At 47.4% G+C, this 17,023-nt stretch overlaps 1 protein-coding gene across 4 annotated transcripts in view; it reads left to right on the forward strand.

Moving 5' to 3' along the window:
* Nucleotides 1-2,485: 2,485 nt before the first annotated feature.
* The window catches only part of TRIQK (triple QxxK/R motif containing), a 58,322-nt gene continuing 43,784 nt past the window's right edge, over nucleotides 2,486-17,023 (forward strand). The window contains exons 1-2 of one of the 4 annotated variants that reach the window (XM_081013706.1): nucleotides 3,557-3,684; nucleotides 6,447-6,633. The gene's annotated coding sequence lies outside the window, so the exon portion shown is untranslated. Of the gene's footprint in view, nucleotides 3,217-3,330; nucleotides 3,524-3,556; nucleotides 3,685-6,446; nucleotides 6,634-17,023 lie in introns of those variants that run through there. The other 3 variants (XM_081013707.1, XM_081013708.1, XM_081013705.1) reach the window with 3 other exon arrangements.

Genomic DNA, 17,023 nt, shown 5'->3' on the forward strand with positions numbered 1-17,023 from the left:
GCTGAAAGGTAACATTTAATGAAGTATTGACTCGCTATGTCAACAAAATGATGGCAGACATCTGTATGGATGATAGCATTTAGCAAAATGCTATAAAATCAATAGAGAGAAAGCAGGGAGTGGGCAGGAGCAGACTTGATGGCTCAGAGTCCGGGTAATGGAATATGGAGCCTTTTGTCCTTCCCTCACCAATGGAGAGAGGCCGAGGTGGCTGAACAGGACAACTTTGCAATGGCTGTTTGGAAGCCTACATGGAATGAGCTTCCTTTCATAATAGACAGGTGTTTGCATCACAAAGTTAACTCATGCTTCTTCAAATTATCCAGAATCAGTAAAGCTATAAACCTTTTCACACAGGCGTTAAGGTCCAGCAGATACTCACGAAGATGTAAGGAATGGAATCACAGCAGTAGGTGCAATTTCAACGTCAACAAAACCTACACATGTACCACTGTACAGCATGCAAGGCTTTCTCCAAGAAAGCAGAAGCCCTAGATTTCCCCCCCGACCTTGAAATAAACTTATGTAGGTCAACGTATATCCTCAACATGACTAATCAAAGTCAATGCATTAAAAAAAAACCTCACAAAAAAAACTTGTGGTGAACTCTACTTTGTCACCAAACATGGAAAAATCACACTCTTGCACCTAGAAGAATTAGCATCACCAGTGGCCAGTATTCACATATAGATTACAATGCTCATTCATTTAAAAGTTTACACTGAGGTTACAAGGAGCTCAGAGCTTTTGCCATCCAGTGGGTGACAGGCTGGTTAAAGGATGTTACGCGGTAGCTAATTTGTCAAATGATCTTGAGTATTGAAACCAAAGGCTCATCCACACACTTCCACTTTCTTGCTGCTTTCCCCTGGGAAAACCCGCTCTTTACCACTGAATCGGAGCAAACATCAGTCAGTCGGGTTTTCCATGGACTGATGTTTGCTCTGATTCAGCTGCAAATAGGAGGTTTTCCTGGAGAAGCAAGCAGAAAACCTCTCGGACCCATGCTTTCTAGGCATCAGGCAAAAGAAGTGTGAATGAGCCCCAAAAATTTAGACAGCATCTTAAAAAGCAGAGACATCACCTTGCCAACAAAGGTCCGTATAGTTAAAGCTATGGTTTTCACAGTAGTGATGTATGGAAGTGAGAGCTGGTCCATAAAGAAGGTTGATCGCCAAATAATTGATGCTTTTGAATTATGGTGCTGGAGGAGACTCTTGAGAGTCCCGTGGACTGCAAGAAGATCCATTCTGAAGGAAATAACCTGAGTGCTCACTGGAAGGACAGATCCTGAAGCCGAGGCTCCAATACTTTGGCCATCTCATGAGAAGAGAAGATTCCCTGGAAAAGACCCTGATGTTGGGAAAGATTGAGGGCACAAGGAGAAGGGGACGACAGAGGACGAGATGGTTGGACAGTGTTCTCGAAGCTACCAGCATGAGTTTGACCAAACTGTGGGAGGCAGTGGAAGACAGGAGTGCCTGGCATGCTCTGGTCCATGGGGTCACAAAGAGTCGGACATGACTAAACGACTAAACAACAACAACAGGAATAATCTTGTATGGTGTTAAAAAAGAAAAATTTTGTTTCATGTATGCGTACTAATCAGCCATTGGAGAGTGCCTGTCTCCTAGTAATCACAAGTGAGCCCTCCAACAGAATGTGCGTTGCATCCTCCCTTCTAAAAGGATCGTTCCTGTTCAGGGTTCCACCTATTTCCTACAAACAGTCATTCTCTTCCATTTTCCTTTCCCAATTATCTCTCATTTTTTGTTTTCGTCTTCCCCCTCCATCCCTTTTGCATTGTGTTTATCAAGTCTGCAAACCTGTGGGTAGCGACTGTGTTGCTTTTCATCTCTCAACAGTACAAAGAAAATTTTAGGTATACTCTATATAATAATTCTGATGATGCAGCCATCATTATATAGACAGCTGTGTGTGGAGATATTGCACAAAAACTTACCATTTGTATCTCCACACAAAGATGCACTGCACACACGCTCATCGACATCTGTATCAGCAAGGACCAGACCACCCAGTGTCAGGGCTGGAGAACAATTTTTGCACCAAGGCATTTACTCCCATAGGAATGAGAGGTAAATATTCACTGATATATGAGGGGAAATACATGGGGCACTTTGGCAAGGCTTCTGCATGGTGGCTGTGGTCATCTGGTGAGGTTCTCCCGATGGTGCCACAAGCTCCTGCAATTCAGCTTGTGGTTGCCCAGAGCAGGGTCTTTAGTGTAGTGGCACCTGGTACCTGGAACATACTTCCTCTGGAATACCATATCCAATATACAATAATTAAAACTATACATTTAAAAATAATAATAAAAATTATTAAGTGGTTTTATTAATTACATGTTTATGATATTACATTGTTTCTAAATTACTATGTGCTGTGCAATATTTATTTTCGTACCATATTGGCATCTTTTATATTAAGTAGTTGATACATTTTTTTAAATAAACAGAACAAAAGCTCCCCCCACCCCAGGACTGTAGTGATCATAAGAACTCCAAAACACTGCTGGACAACACTTTATATTATAACGTTGATAATTATAACTTCCAAGGGTTAACGAAGGCTTAGCCCTGATTCTGGGCCAGGCTGTTTTCTATGCCCGCCAACCTGTTCTTCCCCCCAAATTACTTTTTGCCGACTTCAGTTTTCGAAAAGAGATTTCTGGCAGATATAATAGAAATTCTTCAAAATGTAAAACAGAAGTGAAATCTTACTAGATATTTATGGGACATGACCCAAGCTGATCTAGGTGAACGCCCCCCCCCCCAAGCCTGAGCCCTGGGCGACTGCCCAACGATAGCACCGGCCCTGCCCGGGACCCTCTTCTGGCGCCGGCGAAGTGCCTCTGAGCATGTGCTGAGGGCCGTTTTTCTTACAACGCTGCCCACATATTTGGGGAAGGTGTCTCCATGTCTTTGGACAAGAAATCAAGTTCTTTTGGGAGGCCGAGGGGGTGCTTAGAAGAAAACGGTTCGCAGTAGAGATGGAGTTGCATGTTTTATTTCTGTCCTCAACCTGCCCCGTTTCAGAGCAAAAGCCTGCCGCCTCCTCCATCGGGCTGGGTTGACACGAACGGGAGGGAGAGGCGGACCCGTCCCCGCCCGAACGAGGAGGGGGGGCCTCCCTCGGACACGGAGAACCCGCCCGCCATTAGAGGAGGAGGAGGCGGAGCCGACACGTTCAGAGAAGGTATCGAGGCGCTGGCCGGTGTTTGGCGGGATCCGCGCGGGGTGGGGGGTGGGGAGGAGGGGACAGAACGGAGGGAGACTTGACGGCCGCGGCGCAGCCGGCCCCTCCCACACTCGAGCGCACGCGCCTGGCCAGCCCCCAGCTAACGGCCGACCTAGCAGGAATTGGCGCGCCCGCCCGCCCGCCAGGCTGGCGAAGGCCGGGGCTTGCTCAAGGGACGTTTTGCCCAGCTCGATTTCCTTGACTCCCATTGGCCACCGCGGAAGGGCTCGGCTTCGCGATTGGCTAGGCCCTGCTGCCGTTCTTGGTTTGTTTCGAAGTCCACGCGTCCTTTTGTCTTCGGAGGGGAGGGCGTTGAAATGCGCCGCGGTGGCCATATTGCTTTAGGGTGGTGAGGTAGCCCGGGGGTGTGGGGGAGGTTAGAGTGGAGAGGAAGAAATCTCAGCTGAGGAGGAAGAGCGACTAGCTGTAAGCCAGGGAAACAAAAAGGGGAAAGATGAGGGGATGTGTGTTGTTAACCTTGCCCTTCAGCATCATTCGTTAGGGTGCGCTTGTCGTCCCCCCACCCCCATTTAAAGTCATTACAGGTCCAGTTAGCTGCTTCTTGGACACCTAGTGCAGGTCTCTTTTGTGAGATCCCGTGGCCCATCATCGACCTGCTTTAATCATCCCTGCTTAGTTGCAGGCTTGCCTTTGACGCCAATATTGTGGAGAGGGGAGGAAACGGGGATTGTTTTTGGAGTGGAGGCTCTGGATCATAGCTGTCAACGTTTTCCCTTTTTTAAGGGAAATTCCCTTATTCCAAATAGGATTCCTCGCAAGAAAAGGGAAAAGTTGACAGCTATGCTCTGGATGACAGGGACGTGGGTGGCGCTGTGGGTTAAACCGCAGAGTCTAGGACTTGCCGATCAGAAGGTTGGCGGTTCGAATCCCCGCGACGGGGTGAGCTCCCGTTGTTCGGTCCCTGCTCCTGCCAACCTAGCAGTTCGAAAGCACGTCAAAGTGCAAGTAGATAAATAGGTACTGCTCTGGCGGGAAGGTAAACGGCGTTTCCGTGCGCTGCTCTGGTTCGCCAGAAGCAACGTAGTCATGCTGGCCACATGACCCGGAAGCTGTCTGTGGACCAACGCTGGCTCCCTCAGCCTGTAGAGCGAGATGAGCGCGCAACCCCAGAGTCGGTCACGACTGGACCTAATGGTCAGGGGTCCCTTTACCTTTATGGATGATGATGGCTCACTCCCACCTGACCTAGAACCAGTGCTTCCCCCCCCCCTAAAAAAATGTTTAGGGGTACTCTCATTTTCCTACTCATACTGAAATACTGCCCCTCAATGAGTCCAAACTCAGATTCACAAAATGTTTATGCGGATCCCATGAGTCCCCCCAGAAAAAAAGCACTGCCTAGAACCAGTTGGATCTCCCAGCCATGCTCATGTCACTCTGACAATGCAATCGACCTTCTGTAGACCTGCCAAGTCTTTTGGCGTAGTTAGTGCTCATGTACCTCTCACAATTTGAGGGAATGCTAAAAAACCAATACAGCTGAGCTGGAATGGGCTAATCTCTTTTGATTTGCCGCAGGGATGCACAGAGGTTCCACATACCTGCAGAAGATGCACATTGTCCACCCCACCTGATGGATCCCTGGAACCTAAGGGTGCTTTGCATTTATGTCCTCCTAAAAACTGTGGTTGGTGGTGTATAAAAAAGAAAGGCCAAGTTCCTCTCGGTGAATGACACTGACTAACCTTGTTTGATTGTGTGTGTGTGTTTGGCAGCTTTTTCTCACTGCAAGGAAATTATTAGATTTCCTGAGGCTAAAAGGCTTCTTTCAGCCACAAGATTGTCATAGACCAGACTGGTCAAATATCAGTGGTGAACCACAAGAAATAAACTATATTCTAGTGACTAGAGTGCAGTATCATATTCCATACAAGGTGCCACATTTATTTATTTTTTCTACCTATCAACACGATGCCTCACAAAGTGGCACATTCACACTTCTCACCCACAACACTCAGTCCTCTGCCATCTCCGTTGTGTAGGTACACAGCAAGCTGCTTTCCTACCAAGTCAGACCACTGATCCATGTAGCTCAGTATTGCCAACACTGACTGGCAGTGACTGCAGGATTGTTGTTTTTAAGGCAGGAGTCCTTTCCAGCCATACCTAGAGATGCCATGAGTTGAATATGGAACTCTTTGCATGCAAAACATGTGTTCTACCACTGAGCCTTGCCCTGTGGCCTTTCTTCCTCATCCACTGGTACTGGCTGGTGCTGCTGCTTTCAGTCTGCATGGTGTTGGCTTGGCTCCACGCTCCTTTTGTTGGGTGGTAGCCCTTGATGTTGCTCCTGGGCCAAGCTGGTGGTTAGGTTGGTGGGCTGGGCAATGCATGGCTAAGGATGGAGCAATGTGCAAGTTCGCTGCTAGAAGCAAAGTTCTAATGTGTGATAAGTAGTGCCACACCCATTCCTTTCCTAAGACATTTGTCCGTGCACCTGGAAATGAATTTTTCATTGGATTAAAGTTAAAGTTTAATATTGTGCTGGTAGCTGGTCTGGCCATAAGAAAAACATGCAAACTTGTTTTTTTTTTTTAAAAAAAGCCAGCCTGCTAGTAGTCCTAGAAGATGCTGCTCCCACTCTGTGCAAATTGTGAACGTTCAGCTGGAAGTCAATGAAAATAAGAATTTAAAACCAAAGTAGAATAAGAAGGCTTAACTTTATTACTCAGGATTAACACATGCAAAGATAAAAAAAGATTGTGTAGTGTGATCCTAAGTAGGTTTATGTTCCATTGATTTCAGTGAAACTTACTGAATCAAACAATCCTTAGTATACTGTAAATAAGACTGCAGGCAGCTGTAGTGGGTTGTTGTTTTTTTAAAACAGAATGAAATCAAATATTAATATGCCTAAGCTGGTTTTGTTAATGTTACTTAAAACATAGGTCATAGGAAACTGCCTTATACTGAGTCTCTCCATTGGTTCATCTAGTTGAGTGTTTTCTACACTGATTGGCTGTGGTTCTCCAAGATATCAGATGGGACATTCCCAGCCTTAACTGGAGATGCCAGGGATTGAACATGGGACTTTATGCATGCAAAGTAGATGCTCTACTGCTGAACTATAGCTTTACCCTGGGTAAAGGGCTGAGCATCATAGTGGCAATGAATTTCTAGGTTAAGGCAGCAATTTCTAAGAGGAGCCTTTCTCCACTTCTTTTCAGGTATGGGCATAAGCATACCACTCTGCATCCACCCCGATTTGTTTGTTTTAAGAAATACCTAGTTTGACTACACAAAGCATTTAGTTCGGCAGTATTATTATTGGCCAAGTTTATTTGCTCTTGTGCTCATTCTGTATGATCTGCCTACGTGGAACTCTCTGAGATTAACATTGCACAGAAAACTCAGGTCAGTATCTTCAAATATAAAAACAGTTAAAAATGAAGAGTAAGGCAATGGTGCAGATACAGTATACAGTCCATCTCTTGTTCAGTGGCAAAATATAATTTTTTTATTTTGAGATTTTTTACTTTGACATACTAATGAGAACATGCAGTACTAAAAGCACTTTGAGTGAATTTTTAGGGGTGGATATTTTTCAGAATCTGTGAATGAATGCCCATTCAAATTGAAAATACTATAAGAGTATCAAGCTGTACTGTTTTGAAATGCTTTTGTAGCTTTGGAGGTAAAATATGTTGTGTTAGCTGGATTCCATGTAGTGCTGTAGAGAATGTCATTGGAACTGATAACCATAGATTATGATAAATTTGTGTCTATTCATTTCTGGGTTGTATGATGGAAATGCCCCAGGAGTCCGATCGTGGATTCAGTTACCAAACATTTAGTTTAGTGTTTTGGCTGTTCCTTGCTTCTCTTTACAAAGCCGATGATCTTGGCAAATTGTAAATAGAAACCTGAGCTGAAGCAATTTTTCAGCACATTAGCAGCAAATTTAGTGCTTATGAAGATGTGATAGTGAAAGCATTAGCTTTGACAAGGAAGAGGGATGGTATGAAGTTTAGAAGTTCTGCATGAACCTTTGCTATTTCATTTTAGCTCCAAGTGGTAACATTTGCCATTTTGTTCCTGGATGTCCCAAGGAAAATATGCCAAGCTGTATGTGAGGTGGACCGGGAGGAGGCAATCATTAACTTTTACTGTTCTAGCTGCATCAGGATTTGAATACCTGCTTGTGCAATTTGTAGTACAGTAGACAGTTTCAACAGGGATCTTGGGTATGGTGATTGGTATAGGTGTTTGTTTGAGTCTAGATTTTATAAACAATGAATGAGACAATAACATTCATTGAACCAACTGGCCCTTAAAATAACGTTAGCGAGCTCTTTGGTGTTCAGAAGTAAAAGAAGCCACATCTCTATTCCTCACCTTGCTGTCTAGAATTATCTAGAGGAATAGGAAGAAGAAACATTGATACAAATCAGGCCTTGCTTGAAGGAAAGCATTCTGTGAGGTCCCAGAAAAAAAGAGTGCAAACATCTAATAAATGCAAAGCATTTCTTCAGTATCATCTTGCCTCACTGGGGTCTTGCAGGATAAACAGAGAAGACAAAACAAAACAAATTACACCCTAGAACGACAACATAGAATTGTCTCTGATCTAAATGTTGTGGTTCGAGGACCTGACCCCCGCGATGTGAAATGAATACACAAGGACACGTGATATAAGGTTAATGGGCATGGAAAGGCCACAACTTTATTGATTACAGCAGTGAAAAGGTATTGGCTTAGGCATTGGATCTCTAAAACACGTGGGTTTATTCACCAGTAGGTGGAGCCTGTTGATGCTAATCCAACTATAGGCTCCCCCCTGATGTCACCGAGGGTCGTGCCATGGCCTCCCGCCAAGCAGGCATCGGACAGAACACACGACCGCCAGATTCCTTTAACGGAATACCCAAAAATTGAAGGCATAGGCGATGGCCACACCTAGCCCTTCGACACACCACAACACATTATTCCAATGCCCGACGAGACGACGGCGAAGAATGAGGCCAGGGAGAGGCTGGCACCGCAGCATAAGGCTGCTGAACACGCCCCCTCCGAGGCACCTGGTTGGATGCCTGCAGAGGGGGCGTGGGCGCCAGCCAGGTGAGGTGGAGGCAGGGGGCAACCGCCCCCTGCTAGGGGCGGTGCTCGGGCTCCCGCCCACAACCACTCCCCTCTCTTCCAGGGAGGAGAGTCTTTGTCATTCAGGACCAAACAACGCACTACACATGTAATGGTGTGTGTGTGTGGGGGGCTTTTGGCCTAGAAGTTGCTTTGAGATGTGTGTCAACCTAAGAAGAGTCTTATTGAATCAGCCAAAGGCCTATCTAGCCTAGCTTCCTATTTCCTACAGTAGAAAACCAGATACCTATGGAAAACCCACAGGCAGGACATGAGCACAGTAGTGATTATAAGCAGGGAAGTGAGGGCCTGTGCTTAATTATTTCCGCACCCAATAGTGCCTTACTAAACAGCTCCCACCTACCAAACTGGTATTCCCAGCAGGTGTTTGAAAACTTCAAGAATGGAGGGCTTTTGGGGTGGGGAAAGGGTTAATCACGTCCTGTTTTTCAGTCTCCAGTGCTTCCCTAATGAAATGGCTTTTACAGCAAAATAAGAGCAATAGCTATTAGGCGATCACACACGTTTTCAGGCAGCATGTAGTTTGGCTGTCATACATAAAATTAAAATGCTGTGTTTCTGCATCACTCTGGAGTGCAAACCAGTTTGTCTATAGTTAGGTTTGGCAGATCACAGTTTTAGTAACAAAACACTCTTGAGCTGTTGTGCCTGGAGTAAAGGATGTGTGTTGTTTTCTATAGGATTGTGATGTTTTGGAATAAGAGATAATCCTCCAGAATAAGGCACATCTGGCAGCCCAGTCTGTCGTCTGCAGCAAATCTATCAGCCTTGACTTGGAGAGCTGCCATGAGACTGTTGTGAACTGAAAAAGCATTCTGTGTACAGCTGTATTGGCACACCTGAGCTTCATCACCCCCCCCCTTAACATCAGAATGATTTTCCCCAAACACAGCAGTGCGCAGGCTTCCACTAATTGACTCACAAGTGGCAAGTGCCTTTTCTTGTGACTCCCCCAACACCCACACCTGGTGCAAAGGTGCCCTCTACTAAGTTCTCCACGATGCGTTCTGAAGTTGATGGAAGGAGTTCTTTCTGGCATCTGCAAGAGCCCAACGATATAAGTACCCCCGCTCTAATTCCCTCTGAATTCTAATCAGTTTATAGAACAGTCAGGAATGGGTTGATGTCAGTTTCAGACTCCTGTATTGATTAGGAAGGAAAAAGTATTATAAATTTCACAGGTTCCAAATAGCTAAGTGGATTACTGTTTGGGATTTCCCCCTCTACGTCTTTTTTTAATACACATGTATCTTGGTTTATGATTAAGTTGTCCTGGTCAAAGAGTGCATTTTTTTGTTTTTAAGCAGAGATTGTATGGCCATCTGTCATGTATGATCTAGTTGAGATTCCTGCATTGCTGGTAGTTTGACTAGATGACCCTTGTGGTCCCTTCCAACTCTACAATTCTAAGATTCTTTGTTTCACTTTACTGTACCAGAAAAGGCATGAGAGCATGGGAACACTAGTGTCAGGGAACTGCCATCGGAAGGAAGGGAAGTGAAAGGGCTCACACAGGTTGGGAGAGACTCAGCAGCTGAAGAGGGAACCAGTAGGGGGAGAGGAGCTGAGCTGAGGGAAAGTGAGCTGGAGGGATGGCTCAGAGACACTTCCAGCGAAAGCAGTGGGGAGGTTTCAGGACCTCCTGTAGGGACACCCACTCCTCGCCGGAAACTGTCACGCAGAGAGTCCAGAAGACGTGTTTCCGTTAAGGAGCTTTTATGTTGGAAGCGATTCCGAAAGCAACCACTGTCGGAATCTGCCAGCGACTGACGGAGCCATGTTTAAGGGGCTCCGTTACAGACAGAGGTTTGCAAACTTGACCAAACTCTGAGGGACTTGGATTTTACACACAAGCAGCTCATCGTCCCATCACAGCATTCCGACAGTCTCCGTGAGCAGCTTGTGCAGGAGAAGGCATCATGAGCAACCCAGCCGGAACCGGAGAAGCAGGAGCTGGAGCGGGTCCAAGAAAGGTACCGGGTGTTGGAGGTCCAGCTAGCGCTGCAGACGGCGAGGCTTGAGGAGAGGAGGGCTCAGGATGCAGACAAAAAGGGGAAAGACACCCAGCTCGCCAGAAAGGTACCAGGATTGGTGCAGAAGTTTGGGGGGGAGCCCAAAGACTATCATGGCTTTCGGACAGAGATGCAATATGCCCTCAATCTGCAGTTTGATGAATTCCCTGACGAGGAATCACGAGTGGCTTTCGTGATTGGGCATCTTGAAAAGGGGGCGAGAGACTGGGTTAGACCCCTGATGGCAGCGAATAGTGACGTCCTAAAGGACACGATGAAGTTCTTTCGCGCCATGGATCTGATGTTTTCCAGCGATATTGAACAGGGAGTGGTGCGCAGACAGTTAATGGCTTGCAAACAGGGGAGCCGATCTGTCCGTGAGTACTGGACTGAGTTCACCATGTTGATCCATAAATTGGGGTGGGATCTATCGGCGGAACCCATTCAAATGCTCTTTGAAGAAGGGCTTTCTTCGGCTGTGAAAGACGAACTTTCCCGGGCGCCCAGGGCGGAGTCTATGGACCAGCTGACCAAATCAGCGCTGACCATAGGAGCGCGCCAGGAGGCGAGAGCATTGGAGAGGCGGGAAGGGAAGGGGGAACGTTGGAAGGAGTTCCGCATTCCAGACATTCCAGAGCCAACTTTCCCGCCGGCAGAGCCGATGGAAATCGGAACAGCGCGCGCGCGCGCAGTTTCAAAGCCCAGTGAGGGGGGAAAGAAGGAGGGAAAAGGCGCCCGGAAATGCTATCTCTGCCAACAGCCAGGTCACTTTGCCAGAGTCTGCCCCCGGAGGAAGGAATGGCAAGGGATGGTAGGAGCTGTGGAGGGAAGAGAGGAAGAAATACCGGAGCAAGTAAAAGCCAACGCCTGGCTGCCACCGTCGGGGCACAGCAGCCAGGCCAAAGAGCAGTGAAAGTGCCCACGCCAGAACCTCCTAAACCCGCCCTAGTGATAGAAGTGGCGCTAGAGCTGCCAAACGGACACCCTCTAAAGATAAAGGCGCTGTTGGACTCAGGCAGCTCCTGCAATTTCATGAGCAAAGAGTTTGCAGCTGAACACCAGATACAGACGATCCCTTTAAGCAACCCCCTGCAGGTGACCACGATCGATGGCAGGGAGCTGTTGGGAGGAGAAGTCAGCTTGCAGACCGTCCCAATGATAATGAAGGTGGCAAGGCACACCGAACTGATAGCGTTTAATGTGGCCACCTTGGGAGGAGCTCCCATTATATTGGGGATGAGCTGGCTAGCGTTACATGATCCGCTGGTGGGCTGGCATCAGAGAGTGGTTTCTTTTGGTTCAGCACATTGCTTAGAACACTGCAAAGAGGGAAAGGGTTTGGCAGGGGCCCAAGCCACCCTAGCAGGGACTGAAGTAACGGAGAACGTGAAGGTACCACGACAATACGCAGATCTCCGCGACGTCTTCAGCGAAAGGGAAGCTGACCAACTACCTCCGCATAGACCCTTTGACTGTCAAATCAATTTACTCCCTGGGGCACAGCTCCCTGTAGGCAAGCTGTACGCCATGTCAGACAGAGAGATGCAGGAGCTAAGAGAGTTCATTGACAAGAACCTGAAGAGAGGGTTCATCAGAGAGTCCAGGGCGGTGGGGGGCAGCCCAGTGTTTTTTGTGGATAAAAAAAACACGAACAAGCCGAGGCTGGTGTGTGACTTCAGGGCCTTAAATGCAGTGTCAGAACCAGTGGCTTTCCCTATGCCCAGGATTGACGACATTTTGACAAGGGTGCGGAAGGGAAAGATTTTCACAAAGCTGGACCTAAGGGGGGCGTACAACCTGATACGAATAAGGAAGGGGGATGAATGGAAAACCACCATGTTCACCCCTTTAGGGGCATTTGAATATTTAGTTATGCCCTTCGGCCTACAAGCAGGCTCCGCATGCTTTCAATCGTTTATGAACCACGTCCTGGGGCCTTTGCTTTACAAGAATTGTGTGGCCTTCTTAGACGACGTGTTGGTGTATTCTGAGAATGAGGAGCAGCATGTGAGAGACGTCAGAGAAGTGTTGAGCAGGCTGCAAGCCAACCAGCTGTGGGTGAAACTGGAGAAGTGTCAGTTTCATACCAAGGAGGTGGAATTCCTGGGGTATCGCCTGTCAGACAAGGGATTGGCCATGGATCCCGGCAAGGTCCAGGCGGTGCTGGAATGGAAAACACCCAAAACAAGGAAGGATGTGCAGAGGTTCCTAGGATTTGGGAACTTCTATCGTAAGTTCATCCGAAACTTTGCCCACCTGACGGCGCCCATTACGGACTGTCTCAGCAGTAAGAAGAAGTTCGTTTGGACTGAGGAGGCGGAGCGAGCATTTGAGGAACTAAAAAGGGCCTTCGCCTCGGAACAACAACTCCTGCATGTGGATTTACAAAAACCGATGAGAGTGGAAACTGACGCATCAGACAGAGCGATTGGGGCGGTGCTTCTGCAGCCGGGGAAGGAGGAGTCAGAGTGGAGACCGTGTGCCTTTTTTTCGCGAAAGCTGAACAAATCCGAGAGGAACTACACGGTGTATGACCGAGAACTACTAGCCATTCATGAGGCGTTCCGGAGATGGAGGCACCTGCTAATTGGCGCACAACATAAGGTGCAAGTGTGCACTGACCACAAGAACCTAGAGTATTGGAGGACGGCACGAGTGCTCAACCAACGGCAAGTGAGATGGGCCCAGGAGTTCTCCAAATTTAACTTTGAGATTTGTTACGTGCCAGGCCCAGAGAACATTAGGGCGGACGCTCTCTCACGCAAACCTGAATATTTGGAGGGGGAGGGAGCACCCGAAGAGAGACATGTCATTCCAGAGGACCGCTGGGTGTGTGGGGCGGCATTGGTGGGACAAAGAGAACTGGTAGAGGAAACAGAGAATGATGAATACGCCCAGAATAAGCTCAGAGGTCTTAGGGGTGAGGGAGAGGAACCAGGGGGTTTCGAGGAAAGAAATGGAGCTTTGTATTACAAAGGGGCACTGTATATCCCTGAAGGAGACTTAAGGGGGAGGGTACTCAAGCAGTTGCACGACAGCCCCACGGCGGGGCATTTTGGACAACACAAAACCATGTGGTTGGTCACCAGGGAATTTTGGTGGCCTAAGGTGAGGGAAGATGTACGGGAGTATGTAAGAGGGTGTGAGCAATGCCAGCGAGCCAAAGGGGAGAGGCGGGCACCGGCGGGACTATTAGAACCCTTACCAACCCCAGAACGACCTTGGGAGGCAGTGTCGATAGATTTTATGACTGATCTGCCGAAGTCCAAGGGGAAAACAGCCATCATGGTGGTGGTAGACCTACTAACAAAGATGTGCCACTTTGTAGCCTGCTCGCATGCAGTCACGGCGGAAGAGACAGCGAAGTTATTTGTAGAACACATTTTTAGGTTGCACGGGGTGCCATTGAGGGTGGTCTCAGACCGAGGAAAACAATTTACTTCCAGGTTCTGGAGGAAGCTCATGAGCTTACTGCAGGTGGAGGTCAACTTTTCGACTGCCCGGCACCCTGAAACCAACGGGCAGGCGGAAAGAGCAAACGGTGTCCTCCAGCAATACCTGAGGTGTTATGTCAATGACAGAGAGAATGACTGGGTAGAAAAGTTGGCGCTGGCGGAATTTGCCTACAACAATGCCGAGAATGTGTCCACAGGGATGAGCCCCTTCTTGGCTAATTATGGGTGTCATCCCAGGGCTTTCCCAGGGGGAGAAGGGGAGAGGTGGAGCGTCCCGGCAGCCGAGCATTTTGTAGAAGAAATGGAAGCAATCCATCGTCAGCTCCAAATCAACTTAGAAAGGGCGAAGGAAGAATACAAGAGGCAGGCAGACAAGAACCGAAGGGAAGGTGAAACCATAAGGGTGGGAGATAGGGTGTGGCTGTCAACCCAAGGGTTGCCGTTCAAAGGAGGTTGTAAGAAATTAAGACCCAGGAGATTGGGTCCCTTTGAGGTCATTCAACAGGTCAACCCAGTGGCTTTCAGGCTCCGGTTACCCAACCACATGAAACTGCACCCAGTATTTCACAGGTCGTTACTGTCACCGTATGAGGGGGGACGAGAAGGGATGGCCACTCGGGGACCGGTCATAGAAGAAAGGGAATGCAGCAGCCATGTGGCAGAAATCCTCGACGCCAGGTGGAAGGGGGATCAGGTGGAGTATTTGGTAGCGTGGGAAGGAGAACCGGAGTCAGAAAACACTTGGGTAATGGCAGAAGATATCAATGACGAGGTATTGATAGAAACGTTCCATCAAAGGTTCCCAAGGAAACCTCAGCCTGTGGAGAGGTTCCGGAGGGAATACTTTGGGACCACCGATGAGGAGGAGGAGTTGGAAGGATTCTCGGACTCGGAAGGGGAAGGGGAGATGGACTCTGAGGAGGAGGAGTACTTCGAGACCAGGAACCGCAACAGGTGGAGAGAAGTGTTCGAGACATCGGAAGATGAAGGAAGTTCATTCCGGGGTTTTGCCTCCTCACCGCCCGTAGAGGAGGGTGCGAGAGGGGATGAAGGGGGCCCTGGAGGGGAGGTGGATGTCAGGGAACTGCCATCGGAAGGAAGGGAAGTGAAAGGGCTCACACAGGTTGGGAGAGACTCAGCAGCTGAAGAGGGAACCAGTAGGGGGAGAGGAGGTGAGCTGAGGGAAAGTGAGCTGGAGGGATGGCTCACAGACACTTCCAGCGAAAGCAGTGGGGAGGTTTCAGGACCTCCTGTAGGGACACCCACTCCTCGCCGGAAACTGTCACGCAGAGAGTCCAGAAGACGTGTTTCCGTTAAGGAGCTTTTATGTTGGAAGCGATTCCGAAAGCAACCACTGTCGGAATCTGCCAGCGACTGACGGAGCCATGTTTAAGGGGCTCCGTTACAGACAGAGGTTTGCAAACTTGACCAAACTCTGAGGGACTTGGATTTTACACACAAGCAGCTCATCGTCCCATCACAACTAGGAACAGGTTTACTTACATGCAATAAAATCACACAACATTCCTTGAAGGGTATTAGCTTATTAGATCAAATGTTGGCGGCATAAAATCAGTGCGTCCAACAATGTCCCCACCTGAGCATCCATGATGGGGCTCCACAACTGTAGAATACTACTCATCCGTCATGGATGCTTTAGCTGTGATTCCTGCATTGCTGGGGGTTGGGCAAGCCGACCCTCAGGGTCCCTTCCAACTCTACGATTCTTTGATTCTACACACGGTCCCATTAATTCATGCCTTCAAATGGGCTTGGGGACTTAGGCAGATAATGGTGCTATGGCTTTTTAAAGTGTTTTATAGTTTAAACTATTTTCATGTTATGCTGGTCTGCTATTGGTGTTGATAATTTTATTGTGGGATTTCAGTGTTGTACAGTGCTTTGATTCTGATATAGGAAGCTGCCTTGAGAAGGAAACAAGCTCATCTTGTAGGGTGGCCATTTGGGTACACAAGTGTGAAAACTGTTCTGGTGCAAAAGCCTTAAGAGGTCAGATGAGGCCTTCTTCTGATTTAAATGGCAATCCATTATAGTGCTCTGCTGTGCTCATGGCAACGCCTACTAAACCACTCACCTGCAGTTTAGTGAACAGGATGTCTTATGAAACCTTGGGGAAAGTTTTATTGATGTTAACTTCTCAATCCGTAAGGAAATCCCTTATCTGTCAAACACAAGTGGAAATGGATAACCACTTACCATGTGATTGGTGCTTAAAACATGCCACATGCTGTTTTTAGAAAGCTGCACGGGGGAAGGACTAACATGGGGGGCAGTCAGGAAGTCGGGCTTGTATATCTCATGAAGCTGTCGCCATAACTCAAGCATCGTCTTGTCTATAGTCTAAAGTGGCCAAGTCTCCTGTCCTCGATGTCTTCCACCTCCTTCTGCATATGTAGACCATGCGCAGGGCAGGTGCAAAGTCACCATGACTGACAAGGAAAGGGCTGTAGCTCATTGGCAGAGCATCTGCTTTGCATACAGAAGGTTCTGGGTTCAATGCTCATTTCCAGGTAGGGCTGGGAATGCCTCTTGTCTGAAATCCTAGACTACTGAGCCAATGCTCATTAATTCAGTAGGAAGCAGCTTCCTATTTCTCTCCATGTAGTTAGAACTGTAATGGGAGGCTTTTAAAAATAACAACTACCTGGTAGTATGATGCCTTTGACTACCAATGGTGGTCAAAGAATGAACTGGATTGTTTTGGGCAGCTTTTTAATAATAATAATAATAATAATAATAATAATAATAATAATAATGCAAAGTTTTGTTAACATTCCACAGCATTGGTTAACAAACCATAAATTTCAACACAGCCCACCTATCTTCCTCTTTTGACTCATCCCCTGATGTTAAGCAAAACAAAAAGCGAAAAAGAAATGAAACCAAGAGAAGGAACACTGAATATTGTGTGTGTGATGATATAATTTTAAAGCTGTGTTTGTTTAATTCATATGTAATTTTCCAATGTGGAATGAAAGCCATGTGAAGAAAAAGACAAAGGGATTGTGTGTGTGTGTGTATGTGAAGAAAAGTTATTCCCAGTGTGTAGTATACAACGAATCACAACTCAAAAGAGCTACAAAAAGTTATCTTCTCTCCATTAAATAACTTGAATGATTACACACTTTCTTTTTGATGTTTTAAACATGGTGCGATGTG

This window comes from Podarcis pityusensis (genome assembly GCF_964106645.2).
Source record: "Podarcis pityusensis genome assembly, chromosome: 7".
NCBI classification, from domain to species: Eukaryota; Metazoa; Chordata; class Lepidosauria; order Squamata; family Lacertidae; genus Podarcis; species Podarcis pityusensis.